This window comes from Salmo salar, chromosome ssa11 (genome assembly GCF_905237065.1).
Source record: "Salmo salar chromosome ssa11, Ssal_v3.1, whole genome shotgun sequence".
Taxonomy (NCBI): Eukaryota; Metazoa; Chordata; class Actinopteri; order Salmoniformes; family Salmonidae; genus Salmo; species Salmo salar.
The window spans coordinates 70,574,309-70,596,211 of NC_059452.1; positions in this window are offsets into that span (position 1 = coordinate 70,574,309).

Sequence of the window (21,903 nt, forward strand, 5' to 3'; positions counted from 1 at the left end):
GATTTAGACTATTGCTATAATTTCTAAAACCTCTGTGCTCCACGATCGAAAATGGCTGAAAATCGGTGGAAATCATTTTAGCCAATGCTATATCAATTTGGCCTTTATTTGCTACAGACATAGACTTTGGCATAAACTGGTCCATAGAAGACTGTGTTGCTGTGGGTCGCGGACTAGGCCTACTTGACTGAGTGGATACATCTCCATGTGTGGAGGTGCTGGCTCCACCACTATCACTAGCAGGCCCGCTAGTTTCTCGAAGCTCCGCTACAGCTAGCTTCACAGTTGGGTGCACAGTTCGCATATGCCGGTGTAGGTTGTGCGTAGAACCAGCTTTATATGAGATTTTGTTTTGACAAATTCTATACTGTGCTCTAACATTGTCTACAATCAACCTTCCTCCTTGAGGACTGTCAGACCGTGCCCGGTGGTCAACATAGGCTACCTAGGACAGTAAAACGAGTCCTATATTGACATAACCTGAAAGGCCGCTCATCAAGGAAGAAGCCACTGCTCTAAAACCTCCATAAAAAAGCCAGACTATGGTTTGCAGCTGCACATGAGGACAAAGATCGTACTTTCTGGAGAAATGTCCTCTAGTCTGACGAAACAAAAATAGAACTGTTTGGCCATAATGACCATCAATATGTTTGGAGGAAAAAGGGGGATGTTTGCAAGCCAAAGAACACCATCCCAACCGTGAAGCACGGGGGTGGCAGCATCATGCTGTGGGGGTGCTAGGCTGCAGGAGGGACTGGTGCACTTCACAAACTAGATGGCATCATGAGGCAGGAAAATTATGTGGATGTATTGAAGCAACATCTCAAGACATCAGTCATGAAGTTAAAGCTTGGTCGCAAATGGGTCTTCCAAATGGACAATGACCCCAAGCATACTTCCAAAGTTGTGGCAAAATGGCTTAAGGACAACAAAGTCAAAGTATTGGAGTGGCTATCACAAAGCCCTGACCTCAATCCTATAGAAAATGTGTGGGCAGAACTGAAAAAGCGTGTGTGAGCGAAGAGGCCTACAAACCTGACTCAGTTACACCAGCTCTGTCAGGAGGAATGGGCCAAAATTCACCCAACTTATTGTGGGAAGCTTGTGGAAGGCTACCCGAAACATTTGACCCAAGTTAAACAATTTAAAGGCAATGCTACCAAATAATAATTGAGTGTATGTAAACTTCTGACTCACTGGGAATGTGATGAAAGAAATAAAAGCTGAAATAAATAATTCTCTCTACTATTATTCTGACATTTCACATTCTTAAAACAAAGTGGTGATCCTAACTGACCTAAGACAGGGAATTTTTACTAGGATTGATTGTCAGGAATTGTGAAAAACTGATTTTAAATGTATTTGGCTAAGGTGTATGTAAACTTCCAACTTCAACTGTATGTGGTGTGCAACTCTGGTTTCTTTTCATTCTTACTCGATTTGCGATTGTTGTTTATCTTGTAGTACTTTGTTCTATATTCCACTTTGTTGTTGTCTATAGTGTCACTCAATGCTAAGGGGTTAAGAAATAATGTAAAGCGCAAAGCCTTATTTTTGTTTGACAATCAGCTTAAAACAGATTTATGTTTTTTTTTCCCAAGAGTCTCATTCAGTTTCTACCAACGTCAACTTCTGGAGATCTCAGTGGGGAAATGATGTAAGGCTCTCTCATGGTTCTGAACACTCTGCTGGAGTAATCACTCTTCCTGTTTCCGGTCACAACTTGCAGACTTGTTTACGCTGCTGTGCGTTTTTTTGCCGATCTTACTTTGCTACCTGACGGTTTTTACTTTTTCATTACCGTATATTTTTACTTTTTCCCTCACTCAACTTTTTTCATTCAACTTTTTGACCCCGGAGGTTTTATCTGGACATGGTTCGTCAGGACTTCAAACAGCCGAAGCTAAGTAACATTAACATGATGCCTTCTAATTGCAGTCGTTGTACTTATAATATACAGGAGAACGATCGCCTTACGGCAAGGATAGCTGTGCTGCAAGCCCAGCTTCAGACGCAATCGTTAGGCAAGGGCAATTTCAGTGTTGGAAAGGATGAAACAGCGTCTGTGCCACCAGTAAGTACAGATAGTAACGTTAGTATAAACCTCCTCGCACGGTCCCCGCAGCCGGACAACTTTCTCATGGCTTCTGGAGGGAAACGCTGTAGGAATGCTCAACCGGTGTCGCTTATTCAGCCGACAGAAACTTTCAACCGGTTCTCCCCATTAAGCGAGTCGGAGTCGGAGGCCGAGACTTCTCTGGTCTCTACTCCTCCCGTTGTGGGGTCTGAGACGCCGACGGCTCCCACCATTAGCTCTGACAAATTGAAAACCCTAGTCATTGGCGACTCCATTACCCGCAGTATTAGACTTAAAACTAATCATCCAGCGATCATACACTGTTTACCAGGGGGCAGGGCTACCGACGTTAAGGCTAATCTAAAGACGGTGCTGGCTAAAGCTAAAACTGGCGAGTGTAGAGAGTATAGAGATATTGTTATCCACGTCGGCACCAACGATGTTAGGATGAAACAGTCAGAGGTCACCAAGCGCAACATAGCTTCAGCGTGTAAATCAGCTAGAAAGATGTGTCGGCATCGATTAATTGTCTCTGGCCCCCTCCCAGTTAGGGGGAGTGATGAGCTCTACAGCAGAGTCTCACAACTCAATCGCTGGTTGAAAACTGTTTTCTGCCCCTCCCAAAAGATAGAATTTGTAGATTATTGGCCCTCTTTCTGGGACTCACCCACAAACAGGACCAAGCCTGGCCTGTTGAGGAGTGACGGACTCCATCCTAGCTGGAGGGGTGCTCTCATCTTATCTACGAACATAGACAGGGCTCTAACTCCTCTAGCTCCACAATGAAATAGGGTGCAGGCCAGGCAGCAGGCTGTTAGCCAGCCTGCCAGTTTAGTGGAGTCTGCCACTAGCACAGTCAGCGTAGTCAGCTCAGCTTTCCCCATTGAGACCGTGTCTGTGCCTCGATCTAGGTTGGGCAAAATTAAAAATGGCGGTGTTCACTTTAGCAATCTCACTAGTATAAAGACCTCCTCCATTCCTGCCATTATTGAAAGAGATTGTGATACCTCACATCTCAAAATTGGGTTACTTAATGTTAGATCCCTCACTTCCAAGGCAGTTATAGTCAATGAACTAATCACTGATCATAATCTTGATGTGATTGGCCTGACTGAAACATGGCTTAAGCCTGATGAATTTACTGTGTTAAATGAGGCCTCACCCCTGGTTACACTAGTGACCATACCCCCGTGCATCCGGCAAAGGCGGAGGTGTTGCTAACATTTACGATAGCAAATTTCAATTTACAAAAAAAAAACAATGACGTTTTCGTCTTTTGAGCTTCTAGTCATGAAATCTATGCAGCCTACTCACTCACTTTTTATAGCTACTGTTTACAGGCCTCCTGGGCCATATGCAGTGTTCCTCACTGAGTTCCCTGAATTCCTATCGGATCTTGTAGTCATAGCAGATAATATTCAAATTTTTGGTGACTTTAACATTCACATGGAAAAGTCCACAGACCCACTCCAAAAGGCTTTCGGATTCATCATCGACTCAGTGGGTTTTGTCCAACATGTCTCTGGACCTACTCACTGCCACAGTCATACTCTGGACCTAGTTTTGTCCCATGGAATAAATGTTGTGGATCTTAATGTTTTTCCTCATAATCCTGGATTATCGGACCACCATTTTATTGCGTTTGCAATCGCAACAAATAATCTGCTCAGACCCCAACCAAGGAGCATTAAAAGTCATTCTATAAATTCTCAGACAACCCAAAGATTCCTTGATGCCCTTCCAGACTCCCTCTGCCTACCCAAGGACGTCAGAGGACAAAAATCAGTTAACCACCTAACCGAGGAACTCAATTTAACCTTGCGCAATACCCTAGATGCAGTTGCACCCCTAAAAATTAAAAACATCTGTCATAAGAAACTGGTATACAGAAAATACACGAGCTCTGAAGCAAGCTTCCAGAAAACTGGAACGGAAATGGCGCCACACCAAACTGGAAGTCTTCCGACTAGCTTGGAAAGACAGTACCGTGCAGTATCGAAGAGCCCTTACTGCTGCTCGATCATCCTATTTTTCCAACTTAATTGAGGAAAATAAGAACAATCCGAAATTTATTTTTGATACTGTCGCAAAGCTAACTAAAAAGCAGCCTTCGCAAATGGAGGATGGCTTTCACTTCAGCAGTAATACATTTATGAACTTCTTTGAGGAAAAGATCATGATCATTAGAAAGCAAATTACGGACTCCTCTTTAAATCTGGGTATTCCTCCAAAGCTCCATTGTCCTGAGTCTACACAACTCTGCCAGGACCTAGGATCAAGGGAGATACTAAAGTGTTTTAGTACTATATCTCTTGACACAATGATGAAAATAATCATGGCCTCCAAACCCTCAAGCTGCATACTGGACCCTATTCCAACTAAACTACTGAAAGAGCTGCTTCCTGTGCTTGGCCCTCCTATGTTGAACATAATAAACGGCTCTCTATCCACCGGATGTGTAGCAAGCTCACTAAAAGTGGCAGTAATAAAGCCTCTCTTGAAAAAGCCGAATCTTGACCCAGAAATTATAAAAAACTATCTGCCTATATCGAATCTTCCATTCCTCTCAAAAATTTTAGAAAAAGCTGTTGCACAGCAACTCACTGCCTTCCTGAAGACAAACAATGTATACGAAATGCTTCAGTCTGGTTTTAGACCCCATCATAGCACTGAGACTGCACTTGTGAAGGTGGTAAATGACCTTTTAATGACGTCAGACCGAGGCTCTGCATCTGTCCTCGTGCTCCTAGATCTTAGTGCCACTTTTGATACCATCGATCACCACATTCTTTTGGAGAGATTGGAAACCCAAATTGGTCTACATGGATAAGTTCTGGCCTGGTTTAGATCTTATCTGTCGGAAAGATATCAGTTTGTCTCTGTGAATGGTTTGTCCTCTGACAAATCAATTGTAAATTTCGGTGTTCCTCAAGGTTCCGTTTTAGGACCACTATTGTTTTCACTATATATTTTACCTCTTGGGGATGTCATTCGAAAACATAATGTTAAATTTCACTGCTATGCGGACGACACACAGCTGTACATTTCAATGAAACATGGTGAAGCCCCAAAATTGCCCTCGCTAGAAGCCTGTGTTTCAGACATAAAGAAGTGGATGGCTGCAAACTTTCTACTTTTAAACTCGGACAAAACAGAGATGCTTGTTCTAGGTCCCAAGAAACAAAGAGATCTTCTGTTGAATCTGACAATTAATCTGGATGGTTGTACAGTCGTCTCAAATAAAACTGTGAAGGACCTCGGCGTTACTCTGGACCCTGATCTCTCTTTTGAAGAACATATCAAGACTGTTTAAAGGACAGATTTTTTCCATCTACGTAACATTGCAAAAATCAGAACTTTCTGTCCAAAAATGACGCAGAAAAATTAATCCATGCTTTTGTTACTTCTAGGCTGGACTACTGCAATGCTCTACTTTCCGGCTACCCGGATAAAGCACTAAACAAATTTCAGTTAGTGCTAAATACGGCTGCTAGAATCCTGACTAGAACCAAAAAATGTGATCATATTACTCAAGTGCTAGCCTCCCTACACTGGCTTCCTGTTAAGGCTAGGGCTGATTTCAAGGTTTTACTGCTAACCTACAAAGCATTACATGGGCTTGCTCCAACCTATCTTTCCGATTTGGTCCTGCCGTACATACCTACACGTACGCTACGGTCACAAGACGCAGGCCTCCTAATTGTCCCTAGAATTTCTAAGCAAACGGCTGGAGGTAGGGCTTTCTCCTATAGAGCTCCATTTTTATGGAATGGTCTGCCTACCAATGTGAGAGACGCAGACTCAGTCTCAACCTTTAAGTCTTTACTGAAGACTTATCTCTTCAGTAGGTCCTATGATTAAGTATAGTCTGGCCCAGGAGTGTGAAGGTGAACGGAAAGGCTGGAGCAACGAACCGCCCTTGCTGTCTCTGCCTTGCCGGTTCCCCTCTTTCCACTGGGATTCTCTGCCTCTAACCCTTTTACAGGGGCTGAGTCACTGGCTTACTGGTGTTCTTCCATGCCGTCCATGGGAGGGGTGCGTCACTTGAGTGGGTTGAGTCACTGACGTGGTCTTCCTGTCTGGGTTGGCGCCCCCCCTTGGGTTGTGCCATGGCGGAGATCGTTGTGGGCTATACTCGGCCTTGTCTTTGGACGGTAAGTTGGTGGTTGGAGACATCCCTCTAGTGGTGTGGGGGCTGTGCTTTGGCAAAGTGGGTGGGGTTATATCCTGCCTGTTTGGCCCTGTCCCGGGGTATCATTGGATGGGGCCACAGTGTCTTCTGATCCCTCCTGTCTCAGCCTCCAGTATTTATGCTGCAGTAGTTTATGTGTCGGGGGGCTAGGGTCAGTCTGTTACATCTGGAGTATTTCTCTTGTCTTATCCGGTGTCCTGTGTGAATTTAAATATGCTCTCTCTAATTCTCTCTTTCTGTCTTTCTCTCGGAGGACCTGAGCCCTAGGACCATGCCTCAGGACTACCTGGTATGATGACTCCTTGCTGTCCCCAGTCCACCTGGCCGTGCTGCTGCTCCAGTTTCAACTGTTCTGCCTGCGGCTATGGAACCCTGACCTGTTCACCGGACATGCTTGTTGCACCCTCGACAACTACTATGATTATTATTATTTGACCATGCTGGTCATTTATGAACATTTTAACATCTTGACCATGTTCTGTTATAATATCCACCCTGCACAGCCAGAAGAGGACTGGCCACCCCTCATAGCCTGGTTCCTCTCTAGGTTTCTTCCTAGGTTTTTGGCCTTTCTAGGGAGTTTTTCCTAGGGAGTTTTTCCTAGCCACCGTGCTTCTTTCACATGCATTGCTTGCTATTTGGGGTTTTAGGCTGGGTTTCTGTACAGCACTTTGAGATATCAACTGATGTACGAAGGGCTATATAAATAAATTTGATTTGATCTAAAGAATAATTTTAATGGAGGTATTTTCCACTCCGACTGTGACCCTTTTGGTCACTTTCTTTGTCTTGTTATCATCTGTAACATCATTATTATTATTACCAACATTTATGGGTACAATTCCAAACTTGAAAATGATCAGTTCCTTGAATCTTTGGAAAAGCGTAGTCTCCATTGGCTAACTGTCACGTACGTCGTATTGAGTGGACCAAAACGCAGCGGGAATGTGTATACTCATCTTCTTTTATTTAGAAGGAGACTTGAACACTTACCAAAATAACAAACAATTAATGAAGACAGTCCTGTAAGGCAACACGCTATACATGGAACAACTACCCACAAACACAGTGACAAAAAAAACCTTACTTAAATATGGCCTCCAATTAAAAGCAACGAAGAACAGCTGCTTCTAATTGAAGGCCAAACCAAAAACCCTGAACATAGAAATAGACTAAACAGACACAGACATAGAAATATTCTAACATAGAACATTGCCCCCAAAAAAACGAAACACACTAAACAAACACCCCCTGCCACGCCCTGACCAAACTACAATAACAAACAACCCCTTTTACTGGTCAGGACGTGACACTAACCAAGCTCCCTAATGCTTTACTTATAGTAGGTGGGGATTTTAATATTTCTCTGAATAATTGAATTGATAGATGGCCTTAGGGACAGACCACTTCTATGAATACAAGTTTGAGGCATTTTATGGGAAGGTTTGATATTATAGATATTTGGAGAGCAAAGTTTTCTAATGACAAGTCTTTCACATGGAGTAATAAGGCATGCTCCAGACAATCACACATAGATGTTTGGCTGGTGTCTAAATGTTTTGATAAACAGGGTATTTCTGTTAACATCCTTGCCACTCCCCTTACTGATCATAGAGCTATTTATATTGACATTAAACTTTTTATCTCTGATAATGGCCTTGGCAGAGCATCCTACTGGAAGCTTAATAGCTCTATATTAAACCATGAGTTGGTCAAGATGGAGATAAACAATTTAATTACACACTTCTGGAACAAAGATCTAAATGACAATTCATACAGTAATAATTGGGAGCTTTTTAAATATGAGTTTGGAAAATATTTAAGAAAATATGGGAGTATTCTTGCCAAGAGGAGGAGAGCCGAAGAAGAAAGTGTACTGTAATTACAAAGATAACCTCTCTTGTTCAAAAGCATGTTGAAAGTCTCTCAGAAGAGGACAAATCTGTTCTGTTTGAGCTGCAAAACAAGTTGGATGATATGTATAAACTGATTTGCCTTTGTCAGATCTAGGAAGAAGTAGCTAGAGGAGGGTGAATAAAATGTATTATTTTTTCAGGTTAGAAAAATACCACTAAAAATAATACAATTCAACAATGAAATATTAAAGGTCTCATCACATTTGATCCCAAATTAATCTCTAACTTTAGTTGCAACTTCTACAGGAATTTATAGAGTTCTAAGTATCGTGAGGGTTCCTCAACTCTTTTCTTTGACTCTGGGGGATGTGAAATCAATTGGGGAGGCTGTGAGGGAACAGCGGGATGACCCTATTATAGTTAAAGAGATCATTTATTCTATTGAACACCTTAAAAGGAATAAGTCTCCTGGGACTGATGGTATATCTGCTGAGTTTTACTAAACTTTTTCTCAACTGTTAGCCCCATTTCTGTTAGAGGTCTTTTCTGAACGCATCGCAAATAATGCTCTCCCTCCCAGTTTAACTCAAGGTCTGATTACATTAATACCTAAGCCCAAGAAAGACTTGCTTCTCCTTGATAATTGGTGTCCAATCTGTCTGCTCAATAATGACTACAAAATATTAGCCTCTATATTTGCAAAAAGAATAAAGGCAGTATTGGAATTATAGAAGAGACCCAATCTGGCTTCATGAGGAATAGACATATTGTCACATATTCTCCCTCTCTGGCCTCTAGGTCATCAGGCTGCTGATTATCCCGCACACCTGTCACCATCATCAAGCGCACCAGCGCCTCATGACACTCACCTAGTCCATCACCTCCTGATTATCTTCCCTATATGTGTCACTCCCGTTGGTTCCTCCCCAGTTGTAATTGTTTCTGTTTCCTATCTGTGCGTTGTTCGTTATTTCTTGTTTTGTATGTTTCATTTATTTATTAAAACACTTACTCCCTGAACTTCCTTCCTGACTCTCAGCGCACATCGTTACAGAATAACACCTCACCTAAGGGAAGCATCAGGGAGTGTTTTATTTTTTTAATTTTTTTTGTCAGTGTAAATGACGTCGGGTCCGGGAGCCGCTACAGGCTCCCCTGCCTCCGCCGGATCGCCAGGCTCCCCTGCTTCCACCGGCTCGTCAGGCTCCCGTGCCCCAGTCGGCTCGACAGGTTCCCGCGCCTCAGCCGGCGTGATAGTTTCCCACGCTTCAGCAGGGGTGACCAGTCCGCTCCTGATCCCCAGGTTCATCCCTTTTGTCAGTGTCTTGCGGCTGAAGCCGCACGTCGGGGAGGGGGTTCTGAGAGGGTTCTGTCACGTATACTCCCTCTCCGGCCTCTAGGTCATCAGGCTGCTGATTATCCCGCACACCTGTCACCATCGTCTTGCGCACCTGCGACTCATGACACTCACCTGGACTCCATCACCTCCTTGATTATGTTCCCTATATCTGTCACTCCCCTCGGTTCTTTCCTCAGGTGTTATTGACTCTGTTTTCATGTCGTTGCGTTGTTTGTTTCGTGTTTATTGTTTAGTTTATTTATTAAAAACACTCGCTCCCTGTACTTGCTTCCCGAATCTCAGCGCACTCGTTACACATATATCTAATAATATCCGACTGGTGTTAGACCTTATTAAACTCCAAAGGTAGTTTTGTCTTCTTAGACTATTATAAAGCCTTCGATACAGTGGAACATGAGTTTATATTTCTCTCCCTTGAGAAATTTGGTTTTGAGGAATTCTTTTGTTGTTCTATTAAAACTCTATATGAATGGGAACAGTTCCATTAAAGCATGGCACTTCTCCTAGATTTGATTTAGCCTTACCTGCTTGCAACCCAACTTCTTACAAGTTCTGTTAAATCCAGCGATTATAAAAGGGATTTCTATTGCTGACAGAGACATAAGTCAGCTTGCAGATGACACCAACCTCTGAAAGATACTGACCAGATTCCTAGAGCAGTCGATGTGAGAAATATTTTTTCCAAAGCCTAAACCTTAATAAGTGTGAATTGTTTGCTGTTAATGACTGTGTGATACCCTCTATATGCAATATTCCCGTCAAGGAAAAAGTAACGTACTTTGGGATTACCATAACTAAGGATCAAGAAGAAAGATGCTCATTAAATTTCATACCTATTATTGAAAAAAACAAAAAGAAGTTGATCCATTGGTTGCAGAGGGATTTATCCTTGAAAGGTCGAGTATTGCTTTCTAAAGCTGAATGTATCTCCAGACTTACTTATGCAGCCCAGTCCCTACATCTTGACAACAAAAGAGGTAACGCGGTTGGCCAGATGCTTTTCAACTTCATCTGGAAAAATCATACACGTTAATTGGGGCGGCAGGTAGCCTAGTGGTTAGAGTTTTGGGCCAGTAACTGAAAGGTTGCTAGATTGAATCTCTGAGCTGACAAGGTAAAAATATGTCGTTCTGCCTCCAAACAAGGCACTGTTCCTAGGCCATCATTGTAAATAAGAATTTGTTCTTAACTGACTTGCCTAGTTAAATAAAGGATAAATATGGTGGTCTCAATTTTTTTGATTTTCCTACTTTGAAAAATAGTTAAGATATGTTGAGCCCAATTTTTCTTAAAGAATCGAACTTCAATTTGGAATTTCATCCCTCATATCTTCTCCTGTTTTGGTGGCTTCAATTTTATGTTACTTTGCAACTAAACTCAGCAAAAAAAGAAACGTCCCTTTTTCAGGACCCTGTCTTTCAAAGATAATTCGTAAAAATCTAAATAACTTCACAGATCTTCATTGTAAAGGGTTTAAACACTGTTTGCCATGCTTGTTCAATGAACAATAAACAATTAATGAACATGCACATGTGGAACGGTCATTAAGACATTAACAGCTTACAGACGGTAGGCAATTAAGGTCACAGTTATGAAAACTTAGGACACTAAAGAGGCCTTTCCACTGACTCTGAAAAATACCAAAAGAAAGATGCCCAGGGTCCCTGCTCATCTGCGTGAACGAGCCTTAGGCATGCTGCAAGGAGGCATGAGGACTGCAGATGTGGCCAGGGCAATAAATTGCAATGTCCATACTGTGAGACGCCTAAGACAGCGCTACAGGGAGACAGGACAGACAGCTGATCGTCCTCGCAGTGGCAGACCACGTGTAACAACACCTGCACCGGATTGGTACATCCGAACATCACACCTGCGGGACAGGTACAGGATGGCAACAACTGCCCGAGTTACACCAAGAACGCACAATCCCTCCATCAGTGCTCAGACTGTCCGCAATAGGCTGAGAGAGGCTGGACCGAGGGCTTGTAGGCCTGTTGTAAGGCATGTCCTCACCAGACATCACCGGCAACAACATCGCCTATGGGCACAAACCCGTCGTCGCTGGACCAGACAATACTGGCAAAAAGTGTTTTTCACTGACGAATCACAGTTTTGTCTCACCAGGGGTGATGGTCGAATTTGCATTTATCGTCAAAGGAATGAGCATTACACCAAGGCCTGTACTCTGGAGCGGGATCGATTTGGAGGTGGAGGGTCCTGTCACGGTTGTCGTCTGGAATGGAGGACCAAAACGCAGCAGGAATGTGGATGCTCATCTTGTAGTTTATTTTAACTCAAAAAGAACACCAAAATAACAAACAAAAGCACGAACGATCAACAAAACAGTCTTGTCAGGTATAGACACACAAAACAAGAGACAATCTCCCACAAACACTAAACCAAACACATACCCATATATAGGACTCTCAATCAGAGGCAACGAGAAAGCACCTGCCTCCAATTGAGAGTCCAACCCCCCATTAACCTAAACATAGAAATACAACTAACTAGACTAAACATAGAAATACATTAACAAGGAACAGTGCCCAAAAACCCCGGAATACATAAATCAAATACCCTTCTACAAAAAACACCACCACGAACCACATAAAACAAATACCCTCTGCCACGTCCTGACCAAACTACGATAACAAATAACCCTTATACTGGTCAGGACGTGACAGGTCCATCATAGTCTAGGACGGTGTGTCACAGCATCATCGGACTGAGCTTGTTGTCATTGCAGGAAAACTCAACACTGTGCGTTACAGGGAAGACATCCTCCCCCCTTATGTGGTACCCTTCCTGCAGGCTCATCCTGACATGACCCTCCGGCATGACAATGCAACCAGCCATACTGTTCATTCTGTGCATGATTTCCTGCAAGACAAGAATGTCAGTGTTTTGCTGTGGCCAGCGAAGAACCCGGATCTCAATCCCATTGAGCACGTCTGGGACCTGTTGGATCGGAGGGTGAGGACTTGGGCCATTACCCCCAGAAATGTCCGGGAACTTGCAGGTGCCTTGGTGGAAGATTTGTCAATATATCATCTCACAGCAAAAACTAGCAAATCTGGTGAAGTCCATGAGGAGATGCACTGCAGTACTTAATGCAACTGGTGGCCACACCAGATACCGACTGTTACTTTTGATTTTGACCCCCCCCCCCCCCCCCAATTCAGGGACACATTCAGTTTATGTCTCTGTTGTTGAATCTTATGTTCATACAAATATTTACACATGTTAAGTTTGCTGAAAATTAATGTAGTTGACAGTGAGAGGACATTTCTTTTTTTTGCTGAGTTTATAACATTGATAAGATTCCTACAAAATTCTGCTTTTCATAGACAAATATTCTTAGCGTGGTGGTTAATATATACTGCTCAAAATAATAAATGGAACGCTTAAACAACACAATGTAACTCCAAGTCAATCACACTTCTGTGAAATCAAACTGTCCACTTAGGAAGCAACACTGATTGACAATACATTTCACAAGCTGTTGTGCAAATGGAATAGACAACAGGTGGAAATTATAGGCAATTAGCAAGACACCCCCAATAAAGGAGTGGTTCTGCAGGTGGTGACCATAGACCACTTCTCAGTTCCTATGCTTCCTGGCTGATGTTTTGGTCACTTTTGAATGCTGGCGGTGCTTTCACTCTAGTGGTAGCATGAGATGGAGTCTACAACCCACACAAGTGGCTCAGGTAGTGCAGCTCATCCAGGATGGCACATCAATGCGAGCTGTGGCAAGAAGGTTTGCTGTGTCTGTCAGCGTAGTGTCCAGAGCATGGAGGCGCTACCAGGAGACAGGCCAGTACATCAGGAGATGTGGAGGAGGCCGTAGGAGGGTAACAACCCAGCAGCAGGACCGCGACCTCCGCCTTTGTGCAAGGAGGAGCACTGCCAGAGCCCTACAAAATGACCTCCAGCAGGCCACAAATGTGCATGTGTCTGCTCAAATGGTCAGAAACAGACTCCATGAGGGTGGTATGAGGGCCCGACGTCCACATGTGGGGGTTGTACTTACAGCCCAACACCGTGCAGGACGTTTGGCATTTGCCAGAGAACACCCAAGATTGGCAAATTCGCCACTGGCGCCCTGTGCTCTTCACAGATGAAAGCAGGTTCACACTGAGCACATGTGACAGACGTGACAGAGTCTGGAGACGCCGTGGAGAACGTTCTGCTGCCTGCAACATCCTCCAGCATGACCGGTTTGGCGGTGGGTCAGTCATAGTGTGGGGTGGCATTTCTTTGGGGGGCCGCACAGCCCTCCATGTGCTCGTCAGAGGTAGCCTGACTGCCATTAGGTACCGAGATGAGATCCTCAGACCCCTTGTGAGACCATATGCTGGTGCGGTTGGCCCTGGGTTCCTCCTAATGCAAGACAATGCTAGACCTCGTGGCTGGAGTGTGTCAGCAGTTCCTGCAAGAGGAAGGCATTGATGCTATGGACTGGCCCGCCCGTTCCCCAGACCTGAATACAATTGAGCACATCTGGGACATCATGTCTCGCTCCATCCACCAACACCACGTTGCACCACAGACTGTCCAGGAGTTGGCGGATGCTTTAGTCCAGGTCTGGGAGGAGATCCCTCAGGAGACCATCCGCCACCTCATCAGGAGCATGCCCAGGCGTTGTAGGGAGGTCATACAGGCACGTGGAAGCCACACACACTACTGAGCCTCATTTTGACTTGTATTAAGAACATTACAACAAAGTTGGATCAGCCTGTAGTGTGGTTTTCTACTTTAATTTTGAGTGTGACTCCAAATCCAGACCTCCATGGGTTGATAAATTGGATTTTCATTGATTATTTTTGTGTGATTTTGTCAGCACATTCAACTATGTAAAGAAAAAAATATTTAATAAGATTCTTTCATTCATTCAGATCTAGGATGTGTTATTTTAGTGTTCCATTTATTTTTTGGAGCGGTGTATTTAAAAAAAAACCCTGCATAGGTATTTCATTTGGAACAATTAGGATATTTTGTATAGAAACAAGTCTTTATTTTTTAACAACTGGTTCAATAATCATATCCTGCTGGTGAGTCAACTTTTTAATGCAGAGGGATTGTTACTCAATTATGAGGAATTTTTATCTCGTTACAATATCTCTGTTACACCTAGAGAGTTCGCCATAGTCTTTGATGCCATTCCATCTGGAACTCATGTTGTTTAGAGGTGTAACCAGACCTCACCTTCTTGACCTGCCCTAGCTTAATTCAGTTGACTCACCAATAGGAAAAATGTGCTTCTCCTTGCTCCGCAAGAACAACAGCTCTATACGTGCTTTATTTCAAAGGGATATTGTATCCATTCCTTATGTCATCACTTACTGGAATACATTTGTCAATAATATCTGTTGGAAAAACGTCTGGTTATTACCACACAAATACCTTGTCACGATCGTCTTACGAACTGGAAGCATACTCGGACCAACGTGCAGCGTGATCTGGTTTCCACATATTTTATTTAAGTGACACACACACAAACAATAAACAAAACGTGACTAAGTGGTGCACATGCACAAAACACAAAATAATATCCCACAAGCACAGGTGGGTAAAACAGCTACTTAAATATGATCCCCAATTAGAGACAACGATTACCAGCTGCCTCTAATTGGGAACCATACAAATCACCAACATAGAAATAATAACCTAGAACCCCACATAGAAATAATAAACTAGAATACCCCCCAGTCACGCCCTGACCTACTTCACCATAGAGAAACAATGGCTCTCTATGGTCAGGGCGTGACATACCTGCTTGTTAACAAGGTCAAAGAGGTCTCTTTTAGAATGATCCATAAGTATTACCCTGTGAATCATTACCAAAAGAAACTAAAAAAATTACATTAACATTAACTGTACTTTTTGTTTTGAGCATCCAGAAACAGTTTTGCATTTATTTTGGCATTGTCTACATGTAAAAATGAAATGATGGAAAGATATTCACAGTTTTATAATCGTTGATATTCTTGATGACTTTTGTTTGTTATGGGAGAATGTGCTGCTCGGTTCCCTTAACTATAATAAGGATAAAGAAAAACAATTTTACCTCATGAATCTAATTGTGCTAATGGAAAAAATGTCATATTCATAAATGTAAATTCACTAATAAAAAACCCCTCTCCGTGTTTTCTATAAGGAATTCGAGCAGTACATCAAGACCATTCAACATTCTTCTTATAAGAAAGCTGTTAAAACACTATGTGTTTTTTAAGGTCTTTGTATAATCTGTAATTTGTTGTACCCCCTAGCATATGTTATCATTGTCTGTGTCACGTCCTGACCATAGTAAGTTGTTATTTTCTATGGTAGAGTAGGTCAGGGCATGACAGGGAGTGTTTGTCCGTTTTTGTATTTCTATGTTTAGTTTCTAATTTTGAATTTCTAGGTTGGTTTTTGTTTGGCATGACCTCCAATTAGAGGCAGCCGGTTGTCGTTGTCTCTAATTGGAGGTCATATTTAAGTTGATGTTTGTCCCACTTGTGTTTTGTGGGTGATTATATTTTGTGAGTAGTGTTTGTTCCTCCTGCGTCACGGTTTGTTGTTTTGTCTTTCAGTTTATTTTGATATTGCATTTAGTTTCACAATAAATAAATATGTGGAATGAAACAGACGCTGCATTTTGGTCCGATCATTTAAACAGCCGTGACAGTTTGTATACTTCTTGTATGTATACTGATTTTTATGCAATATATACAGATTTTTAATCAAGATGAGCTAGCTACTAGTTTTTAAAGCAATGGAAGATTAATGTTACAAAGAATGAATGGGCTACATTTATGAGAATAATACATGTATTTACTTACCTTATCAATCTTGAAGACAATACAGTAATTTATCCCCCAAAAAAGTGCTATGAGTGAGTGCACCACAGACATACTGTATACGTGTCTTCACTGACTGAGTCTGTAATACCAACATGTTTTAAGCAGACCACCATAGTCCCCGTGCCAAAGAACACTAAGGTAACCTGCCTAAATGACTACCGACCCGTAGCACTCACGTCTGTAGCCATGAAGTGCTTTGAAAGGCTGGTCATGGATCATATCAACACCATTATCCCAGAAACCCTAGACCCACTCCAATTTGCATACCGCCCCAACAGATTATGCAATCTCCATTGCATTCCACACTGCCCTTTCACACCTGGACAAAAGGAACATCTATGTGAGAATGCTATTCATGGGACTAAACACCTCCCTCTGCAACTGGATCCTGGACTTCCTGACTGGCCACCCCCAGGTGGTAAGGGTAGGTAACAACACATCCGCCACGCTGATCCTCAACACAGGGGCCCCTCAGGGTTGCGTGCTCTGTCCCCTCCTGTACTCCCTGTTCACTCATGACTGCATGGCCAGGCACGACTCCAACACCATAATTAAGTTTGCCGATGACACAACAGTGGTATGCCTGATCACCGACAATGACGAGACAGCCTATTGGGAGGAGGTCAGAGACCTGGTCCTGTCTTGCCAGGACAACAATCTCTCCCTCAACGTGATCAAGACAAAGGAGATGATTTTTGGACTACAAGAATAGTAGGACCGAGCACACTCCATTCTCATTGACGGTGCTATAGTGGAGCAGGTTGAGAGCTTCAAGTTCCTTGGTGTTCACATCACCAACAAACTGACATTGTCCAAGCACACCAAGACAGTTGTGAAGAGGGCACGACAAAACCTATTCCCCCTCAGTAGACTAAAAAGATTTGTGATCCTCAAAAGGTTCTACAGCTGCACTATCAAGAGCATCCTGACTGGTTGCAACACTGCCTGGTATGGCAACTGCTCAGCCTCCGACCGCAAGGTACTACAGAGGGTAGGGCGTTCAGCCCAGTACATCACTGGGGCCAAGCTTCTTGCCATCCAGGACCTCTATACTAGGCGGTGTCAGAGGAAGGCCCTAAAAATTGTCAAAGACTCCAGCCACCCAAGTCATAGACTGTTCTCTCTGATACCGCACGGCAAGCGGTACCGGAGTGCCAAGTCTAGGTCCAAGAGGCCTCTAAACAGCTTCTACCCCCAAGCCATAAGACTCCTGAACATCTAATCAAATGGCTACACAGACTATTTGCATTGCCCCCCCCACCCCTATATTATGCTGCAGCATTGCCCCCCTCTTTTACGCTGCTGCTACTCTGTTATCTATGCACAATGACTTTAATAACTCTACCTACATGTACATATTACCTCAATTACCTTGACTAACCGGTGCCCCCGCACATTGACTCTGTTCCAGTACCCCCTGTATATAGTCTTGCTATTGTTATTTTACTGCTGCTCTTTAACTACCTGTTACTTTTATTTCTTATTCTTATTCATATTTTTTAAACTGCATTGTTGGTTAGGGGCTTGTAAGTAAGCATTTCACTGTAAGGTGTTGTATTCGGCGCATGTGACTAATAAAACTTCATTAGATTTGATATCTAGGCTAGGTTAAGAAGGTGAAACTGTTTTGACCTTTTACCTGGTCAAATGTCTCCAAACTGATTCAATTGTACCCCCTGTTCCATTTATAGGAATGCTCACAGCGAGGGCATGTCTGCGGGAAGCTGAGCCTCCCCTTGCTGGTCTTCTCTATGTTGCAAGCTAACTGGACATCTCTCGAACCACTGCAGCAGGCAATCCTCATAAAGAATGCACTTCCTCATCTTATGAGGTATTATTAACTGGGAAGGCATGTGACAGGGTGATACAAAAGACAGCGGTAAATTGCATTTTGTTATAAAGAAAGGACAAAGCTTTTTGTTAATGCACTTCACAACCAATATGACTCTCCTATTTGTATCTGCTTGGCTGAGTAGTTAATCTACTAGTTGATCAAACTGGGTATTTTTTATACAACTTTTCACATAACACACATTACCATTGTTGATTATGCCATCTGTGTCATCAGGGCAGTAACTCGGGTCAAGCTAATGCTAGCTAGTCACTAGTTAGCAGAGCAACAATGTCACAAAGGCTGCCTATTTCTACAATTGATCTTCTTAAAATGTGATTTTAATCCCTAACCACACTGCAAAATGTATGCCTAACCCCAACCTTAAATTAAGACCAAAAAGCAAATGTATGTTTTCATTCATTTTTACGATATAGCGAATTTTGACTTTTTGGCTGTGGTAACTATTGGAAACTCTTAATTATATGCTTTACAGATGTAGACTGACTGTAGCGCCAGATTGGGTTAGGGGGAGTAGGCACTCCGCGTTAAACAAAAGGGGACAAGAGATTTTAATTTTTTTGCTCAAAAGAAAAGGGCTCCATTGAAAGGAGTGATTACTGGGGTAGTGGTGAATGTGAAAGTTGACCAAATGAAGGGGAAAGGGAAAGGTAAACGGGGATAGTCAGTTGTACAACTGAATGCATTCAACTAGTGTCTTCCGCACTTAACGCAACCCCTCTGAATCAGAGAGGTGCGGTGGGCTGCCTTAATCAACATCCACGTCATCGCCGCCCGGGGAACGGTGGGTCCAGGTGTTTGTGATGCTCGTCGTTTGGTGTGACGCAGACAGGGTGGCATGAGTGGTGGAACAGAACAGTTGTCTGTTCTTTTGAGTTTGATATTGAGTCTTTGCCTGACAAAGTGACGTTAGGATATACAAGTTATCCTGTACTAACTTCTGTGCTGAATACATTACATTGTTACAGGTGTCAAGCTTAGGGCATGTGGCAGCAGTGTGTAGGAGGGAGGTTCCTAGGTGTGCAGAAGGGCATGAGACAAAAGAATGTTTGGCACTGGGGAAAGTAGTGGTATGTGTTAATTGTAGGAGTGCCTATGGGGCTGACATGCTGACCACACCGGTCACATGTTATTCAATCATTGCACCCACACTGCTCGCACGCGCCAACGAGCATCTGCGTTGCCAGGTGTTAAAATAGAAGTTGATTCTATTTGTGAAGCAGAACGTGCTGCCGCTCCCATCTCCTCATTGGTTTTGAGAAGCATATACCCACGTGCCATCTTCTCATTGGTTTTTAGGAACACATACCCAAGTGGGTGATTGAAAGATGAGCTGAGGTCGGATGTGGTAATGCACCTTATTATGAAAGTTAGTTGCCAATCGCTAAATAAAGTCCAAAGAAGAAAAAAGAAGCCTGGGAGGAGAGATGACTAGAAACGATTCGGTTGACCGTTTTATGTGTGGATTAATTGTCGGAGTAGAGGACCTTGTGCATTGCAGGTAAAATAACATCTCAATGTTTATATCCCAGGACAAGTTAGCTAGCAACTGCAAGCTAGCTAAATTGCCATACATGTTTAATGCTTTTCGACCTGCCCCAAATTAATATAATTGGTTCAGAGTTTGTTTTGATATTTCAACCTGCGTGTCGTGATCGCGTTTGGTGTGGGGGGGACAAAATCAATTTGCGTATGATGGCGCACGCGTCCGGTTTGGGCATGGTGTGAGGATTAGAAATGTCTGGTGCGAGAGAGGCAGATTGAGGTTTCCAGGGTTTGAATAGTGCAGAAATTGTTGTATGCTGAGGTAGTGAAGAAAGTAGAGGAAGATAGGTCAAGGGGGAGGGATCCTGAGAGGAGTGGTGTGAGAAGTAGATCTGTACCAGTACAGAGGGATAGGCCAACAAGTGATATATGCTTTTAGCGTATTTTTAGCGTGCATAGCAATGGTTATCAACTGTACTGCAATAAGTTGCAGAAAGTTGAGGTTGTGGTGGCAGCTGCAGATAAATATTTGGGTGTACGAGACTTGACGTCAGAAGAGTTACAGAGTGTGTTGAGTGGCAGTGTCCCGTCCTTTCAGGTTGTTGGCCTGCGGTAGGAATAGATAGATTTAAAACAGTGGAGTAGGGTGGTGGGTTTTTATTGAGTGTAGGGTTAGATGGTAGTGTATTTGTTTATTTGTTTTATTTGCAAGCAAAGTATAAGGGAGTCTAGTAGGTGGCGGCAATGCAACATTTATTGGATGCCAACTGCCATTAAACCTCATCGAAGAAGAAGCTCCAGATTTGATTAGATTCAGGCAGGTTGACGCAGTTATGGTTTGTTGCATTAGCTACCACCATAGTTGCATCCATTATTTAGTTTTCCCCTAGACAATAAAGAATACACTTGTATGGGCAACGAACTAACTTTCAAATCTGACTTGTAAGCTAACGTTAGCGCCTGCCTCATTACCATTATCAAATAACGTTACATAACCAGCAGTATAGACAATACACTTGGATGAGCAATATGACCTAAGTTGTAATGAGGTAGTTAGTTGTAATGAGGTAGTTAGTTATCTAGCTAGCTATGCTACCATTAGCTAAAACGTTATCTAGCCTGCCTTACTAGCTAATGTTAGCTAGCCTGCCTTGCCTTATCAAAAGTTAGGTACCTAGCTACATAAGCAGCAATAACGTTATCTAACGTCGTTAGATAAGTTAAACATTCCCAAGTTCTCCAATGTCACCCCACTACTCTGCACACTCCACTGGCTTCTAGTTGAAGCTCACGTCAACTAGGACAGCAGAGTCTCTGCTCATCTTCAGAAAACACTTGAAACCATACCTCTTAAAATAGTATTTTAAATAATCCCCATCCTCAACTCGATTTGCGCATGGAGCTTGCAAAGGTGGGCATGATTTGTTGACATAATTGTAATTCAAACCCAACCTTAATTTACTCGTTGTGACACACTGAGGTTCCAAACTCCTTTTTAGATGAGACTGACTTCATGTCAAATTATCCTATTTACACTTTGTAGTCAATTTTGGCACTAGAATAAATGTTTTTGACTCATTTTGATGCCACATAGGCTGTATTCAAAGGGATTAGTTACTTTTTAAGTACAGTCGCTCTTTAAGAGCTTTGAGACCTGGAGCAGCTCATACTAGTGATGCAGTCTGGTCTCAGAGTAGACGAAACATAGTAAAAGCAAATCCAAGACCCTCAAATGAGTACGATATGTTATGGTTACTTAAGGCAAAAACGAAAGTACGCTGGTTGGTCAGGATGGGTAAGTGTATAACGCGAACATCTAGTAACCCAAAGGTTGCATGTTTCAAGCTCATCATGGACAACTTTAGCATTTTGCCGAATTAGCAACTTTTTACTACTTTTTACCTACTTTGCAACTACAGTACTTAGGTTAGGGGAAGGGTTAGCTAATGCTAACTCCTAACCTTAACCCTAGCCTAGCTACGGTTAGCTACCTAGTTAATGTTAGCCACAACAAATTGGAATTTGTAACATATGTACGTTTTGCGATTTTGTAACATATTGTGCAAATTACAATTCTTCACATATCATACAAATTGTAATTTGCAACATATCATGTGAAATGGATGATGGAGATTGACAAATTAATACATACCATATGAAGCATTACATATTTTACTAATTGGCATGTCCCGGATTTGCATTTATTATGTTACATCTACACCTGAGTCCAGGT